Source organism: Leucopleurus acutus (assembly GCF_964270905.1).
Source record: "Leucopleurus acutus genome assembly, chromosome: X".
Taxonomy (NCBI): Eukaryota; Metazoa; Chordata; class Mammalia; order Artiodactyla; family Delphinidae; genus Leucopleurus; species Leucopleurus acutus.
The window spans coordinates 42175392-42182131 of NC_139148.1; the positions used below are offsets into that span (position 1 = coordinate 42175392).

General features: G+C 43.2%; 1 pseudogene across 1 annotated transcript; it reads left to right on the top strand.

The window, feature by feature from the left end:
- The first annotated feature begins 363 nt into the window (after positions 1-363).
- LOC309978296 (retinol dehydrogenase 12-like) lies at positions 364-1309 on the top strand (annotated as a pseudogene). Its single transcript has one exon. The product of its transcript is annotated as a retinol dehydrogenase 12-like (transcript).
- Positions 1310-6740: the final 5431 nt, after the last annotated feature.

Below are 6740 nucleotides of genomic sequence, written 5' to 3' on the forward strand. Positions count from 1 at the left end.
TCAGAACAAGGCATCTGACTTACTCCTTGCAGTAGGCAGAATAATGGCCCCCAAAGATAGTAGGTCATAGTCCCTGGACACTGTAAATGTTACCTTACTTGGAAAATGGTTCTTTGCAAATATGATTAAGTTAAGGCTGTTGAGATTATCCTGGATTATCTGGGTGGGTCCTAAATGCAACTACATGTATCTTCATAAGGATGCATAAGAGATGCCCAGAGTCCAGGAGAGAGAGGAGATAAGGGAGTGGGAGGGAGAAGCAGAGAGAAGCAGCCGAGAATTGGAGCCAGACCAGGGGCTGGAGCCAGAATTGGAGTCGAAGCTGCTTTTGCTAAAGCAGCAGCAACTAAAGAAGTTGAAAAGATGCTGGTTATCTTAGGACTACTCACCTCCCTCCTTTCTTTCCTGTATGTGATAGCTCTGTCCATTAGGAAGTTCTTTGCTGGTGAGATTTGGAGAACAAATGTGCAGCTTCCCAGGAAGATAGTGGTGATCACTGGAGCCAACATGGGCATCAGTAAGGAGACGGCCAGAGAGCTCACTCGCAGAGGAGTATGCATTGCCTGCTGAGATGTACTGAAGTGGGAATCTGCTGCTAGTGAAATCTGAGCTAATACAAAGAACTCCCAGGTGCTGGTGTGGAAACTGGACCTATCCAGTACCAAATCCATCTGAGCTTTTGCTGAAAGCCTTCTGGCAGTGCAAAAGCAGCTCCATATTCTGATCAACAATACAGGAATGATGATGTGTCCATATTCCAAGACAGCTAACAGCTTTGAAACCCACCTGGGAATCAACTGCCTGGGCCACTTCCTTCTCACTTGCTCTCTCCTGGAGCAGCTGAAAGAGTCTGCTCTTGCACAGATGGTGAACCTGTCATCGGTGGCTCACCATGCTGGCAAGATTCACTTCCAGGACCTTGAGAGTGAGAAGTGCTACAGCTGGGGCTTTGCATATTGCCACAGCAAGATGGCCAATACTTTTTACTTGGGAGCTGGCCAAGAGGCTCCAACAGATGGGGGCCACCCTGTATGCAGTGCACCCAGGCATGGTCCACTCTGAGCTTGTCCAATACTCTTTCTTGCTGTGCCTGCTCTGGCAGCTCTTCTCCCTCTTTTTCAAATTGGTGTGGGAGAAGGGGGCGCAGACCAGGCTGCACTGTGCCATAACTGAGGGCCTGGAGCCCCTGAGTGCCAAGTACTTCAATGACGGCAAGAGGACCTGGGTATCTCCAAGGGCCTGAAGTAACAAAATGGCTGAGTGCCTGTGGAACGTCAGCTGTGAGCTTCTAGATATCCAGTGGGAGTAGAGCTGGTGGAAGAGCCACAGCCTTATCAGGCCAAGTCCATGCCATAATGAAAGGGGACCAAGGAGAAGGACCATCCTGAAGGATTTTCCTTCTGGTTTACTGCTGTTGCAAACCCTGCCCTGTTCTGATTCTCCTGACCCTTACCTTGGCACACCCAATGCTCTTGTGAAGCTGGCTTACAGCATGAGATGCTCACAACTGCAGAGGATTCTTCTCCAATAATTTCATGAATAGAGTGCTCTCTTGGGGCAGGAGGACTGGGAAGATCCCAGGTGGGCATGGGGAAGGCAGAAGAGCCTGGGAAATTGGGGGCAATTTCTTCATCAATACCAGAAATGCCAGCGAACATTTTCAGCTGAGGCGACAGGAGCATCAGGGTTACATATTTCCAGGGACTGTAAGACTCAAACTTTTGACTGATCTCTTTTCTCTTTGGAATACTAGTCGCATCTCTTGAGTCTAGACAACTCAGGAAAATCTTGGCTAACCTTGGCCAACTTTAGTTCCTTCCTCTGAGCATCCTGAAGCCACTGTATGAAGCTGGACCTTCCCATTTTCTTTTTCCAGTTCTTTTTTTAAGGTTAAAAATATTGCCAGCCTTATTGAGATATAATTGACATATAACACTGTGTAAGTTAGGACCTCCATTTTCAATCATGCAGATTGTTTCTTTTTCTAAAGAGTTCCCTTTACCTCAATTTTTAGAGAAAATAAAAACTGAACGTGGAAGGAAAGAAGGGAGGGAGGGAGGGAGGGAGGGAGGAAGGGAGGAAGGAAGGGAGGGAAGGAAGGAAGGAAGGAAGGAATAAAGGTGGAGAGAGATTTGAAGAGATACACAGAGGAGAAGGCAATGTGATAATGGAATAGAGAGAGATCCGAGGATGCTGGCCTTCAAGATTGGAATAATGCCACCTGAAGCCAAGGAATGATGTGAGTAATCAGAACCTGAAAGAGGCAAAAAATGAATTTTCCCTAGAACCTGTAGATAGAGTACAGCCCTTCTGACACACTTGATTTAGGCCAGTGATGCTGATTTCAGGTTTATGACCTCCAGACTGTGGGAAAATAAAGCTCTATTGTTTTATGTCACCAAGTTTGTGGTCACTTGTTACAGCAGCCACAAGAAACTAATACCTGATTTTGCTACCTAAAAGTGGAATGCTGCTGTAACAAATACCTAAAAATATGAAAGTAGCTTTGGAATTGGCTAATGGGTAGAAGCTAGAGGAATGTTGAGAAGCTTAATAGAAATGTCCTAGATTGAATTGAAAAGACTGTCAGTAGAAATAACAACTTTGAAGGTGATTCTGGTGAGATCTCAGAAGGAAGTGAGGAGCATGGAAGAGAAAACCTACATCATCTTAGAGAATACATATATTGTCATAAGCAAAATCGTAGAAATATGAACATTAAAGGTGCTGTTGATAAGGGCTCAGAAGCAAATGAGGAACATGTTATTGGAAACTTAAGGAAAGACAATCCTTGTTACACTGGCAGAAAACTTAGTGAGTTGTGTCCTACAGTTGTGTGGAAATCAGAGCTTGTAAGAAATGAACTTGGATATTTAGCTGAGGAGATTTCCAAGCAACGTGTTGAAGGTGTGGTCTGATTTATTCTTGCTGCATATAGTAAAATGTCAAAGGAATGAGGTAAATTGAGGGAAAAATGGTTAAGCAAAAGGGATCTAGGATTTGATAATTTGGGGAATTCTCAGTCTATCTAGATTGCAAAAGACATTAAATTAATAGATTCATTCTCAGAAAGGTGCACTCTGGAGAGAAAGTCAAGAGTGTGGCTGTGTTTGCTAGTACTGCAGAGATTTAGATGTGTGACTCGTGAATCTCTTCAACCATCTCAGCCATACCCAGGAATAGAGCTAGGATAATCTAGGAAAGATATATGGAGGACCATCTGGTCTAATGGTGTGAATCTCTGGACATACGTGGGAGACCCACACAATTTTTTATGTTATATCTTCAGAAACATGGACAGATTGAACTGAACGAAACAGAGGCAAGAAAAAATGAAGGAAAGACTGCCAGACTCCCAAAATTCTACAGGCATCAAAAAGGCTGATAAAACTATTCAATTACAAACATATGCCACACTTCAAGAGAAAGGAAGAATGACTCTGAGGGCAGAGTTGTAGGTCCATAGGACAGAGCCTCAAGTCACAGAGGATTATTCCCAGGCCTTGAAATCCAATGGAATTTTCCCTGCTAGATTTCAAAATTGCTTAGGACCAATGACTCCTTCTTGCTTCCATTTCTCTTATTTGAAATGATAATGTCTATAGCTACTATTCTATGCCTGTCCCACCACTGTATTTTAGGAACAGTTAATTTGTTTTCTGGTGTCCAAGTCCAAAGAGGAATTTTGCCCCAGGATGGATGTACCCAGAGTACCACCCATATCTATTTTAGAAGATGATATTTGGTACTCTTGAGCTGATGATATTTAGATGAGATTTTAGACTTGAGCTGATACTGTGATGGATTGAGAATTTGGGGACTTGGGGATGGAGTGCATGTATTTTGCATGTGGGATGGACATGAATCCTTGGGGACCCGAGAGGAGACTTAATAGCAGGCCCCCCCAAAAGATAGCCACATCCTAATTCCTGGAACCTATGAGTATTACCTTTCAACAACAATAGAAAAGACTTTGCAGATGTGATTACATTAATGATCTTGAGATAGGGAAATTATCCTGGATTATCTGGGTGGGCCCTAAATGTATCATAAGTGTCCTTATCAGGGGAAAGCAGAGGGAGATTTGGCACAGACCAGGGAAGAAGGCAATATAACCATGGAGGCAGAGATTAGAATGATGCAGCCACAAGCCAAAGAATGCTGGCAGCCACCAGAAGCTGGAAGAGGCAACAAGAAGATTCTTTCCTAGAGCCTCTGGAAGGAGTGCAGCCCAGCTGACTCCTTGATTTCAGCACAGAGAAACTAATTTCAGACTTCTGGCCTCCAGAACTGTTGAGAAATAAAGGTCAGAATATTTCACTGAAACATTCAAAAACATACATACATGGAAACAACCTGTGTCCATCAACAGATGAATGGATAAATATGTGGCACATATATACAATGGAATATTACTCAGCCATAAAAAGAAATGAAATTGAGTTATCTGTAGTGAGGTGGATGGACCTAGAGCCTGTCATACAGAGCAAAGTAAGTCAGAAAGAGAAAAACAAATACCATATGCTAACACATATATATGGAATCTAAAAAAAAATTTTTTAATGGTCATGAAGAACCTAGGGGCAGGAAGGGAATAAAGATGCAGACCTGCTATAGAATGGACTTGAGGACACAGGGAGGGGGAAGGGTAAGCTGGGACGAAGTGAGAGAGTAGCATTGACATACATACACTACCAAATGTAAAATAGATAGGTAGTGGGAAGCAGCCGTATAGCACAGGGAGATCAGCTCGGTGCTTTGTGACCACCTAAAGGGGTGGGATAGGGAGGGTGGGAGGGAGGCTCAAGAGGGAGGGGATATGGGGATATAGGCGTACATATAGCTAACTCACTTTGTTATACAGCAGAAATAAGCACAACGTTGTAAAGCAATTATACTCCAATAAAGATGTTTTTAAAAACCAAAAAAATAATGCATACATACATTTCTATTGTTTTATGCCACAAAGTTTCTGATAATTTGTTACAGCAGCCACATAAAATTACGTGTGATTATAGAAGATTAAGTAAATTATGTTAAAGGTCCTTTGTAATTTTAAGATTCATTCATTCATTCAACCAACCAACAAATATTTGAGGCAATATAGAAGAGTAAGTAAAAGCACAGACTTTGGACTCAATTCAACTCGGGGGTGAACTCCAGTTCTGCTACCTACTGATCCTGTGACCTTGACCAGGTTGCTTAACTCTCAGCACCTCAGTCTCAGCATCTGCACACAGGGGATGATAACAGTACTTAAGGAGCAGTTGTGAAAATTAAATGGGATGATGCACATAAATGGCTTTGTGCTTGGCACATGGGTCATTGCCCTGTCCTCCTTGCCCTAAGAAGGAGGAGGAACTTAGATCAGGGCTGTGATGGAAAGCCCAGGGGATATTGGGGACCTATTGGAGGCACTATTGGGGACCTATTGGGGGTGGGTGTAGGAAAGACTTCCTAGAAAAAAGTGACTTCTGGGCCCCCTGAGGGACACAGCAAGCCCCAATTACATGGGTATTCTTTTTGATACTATTATTGTAAATATTAGTATTAAGGGATAAGCATGTTTCTGGTTATCGGGTCTTCCAGAAAAAGCACATATCGAAAACGCACATATCGAAAACAGGTTTTTTTAAGTTTAAAATTTTTAAGTTATTAGAGAGGTCCTAGGAGGCCCTAGGAAAGACCCCATATCTGAGGAAATTGGAGACTGATGGGAAGGATTTGAGATGGCAGCCTGCCTCAGATATACCATTTATTAAAATTAAACAGCAGAGGTTAGAAAAATGTAAGCTGAATGCAAAAGTAACATCTGAGCATGCGTGCTCACAGGCCTACGGAACCTCGAGTGGCCAATTCTGGTGGGAAGCAATCTTGCTTCAAGCAGGAAATTCGAAATCTCCGCCAACTTCGAAAAGGCAAGGAGCCTGGACTGACAAATCCCACTACCGCCTCACTTGCTCCACCTACTTTCCTGATCTCCGATTGGCCAGATCACGTTCATTAACGGCTCTGATTAGTTGATTGTTCTTGGGCAGTTGAATTCTGGGATTTCATCTCATTGTTGAGCAATGCTTCACTGCCGCTTCACCTCCGAGGTAAGTTCTCTCTGAGGGCCACCCTAGACAGGTTAAGGGGGGGAGCAAGTAGAAAAACCAAGAGCTCCTGCTGGTAATTAATGTGGTTGGGTATTTTCTGTACCTCCCAACATCCTCAAGATCGTTAGGACTGAGAGACGACTTAAAGCCTTTTGGGGTAATCCCCGTCAGGCAGACATAAAACTAAAACTGTCTTCAGTCTGTGAGACTCCCTAATTGCTCTTCCTGAGGGAAGCAAAACACCCCTCAGCCCCAGAAACCCCCAAATCAGCCAGACGCCCCTACATTTCCTCAACCAGAGATAATAGCCTTTGCCTAAGGGACTCTTTTATCGCCTTCTCTGGGATAAAGAAGCAATGTTCTTAGCCTAAGACCCTCCCCCCCCCGAGAGACTCCCAATGCCATCAGTTTGGGGTGCGCCAGACTGCTTCATTGAAACTTCCTACATTCTCAGCCTGAGTGATGGGTGGTCCTACAATCTCAGAGATTCCAGCTCTCTTCACTCTAATAATTTTCAAATAACGTAGTAATAGCCATTTTAAAATCAAGGTATAGTTGATTTACAATATTATATTAATTTCAGGCATATAACATAATGATTCAATATTTTAATTGATTATACTCCTTTTTTTTTTGCGGTAC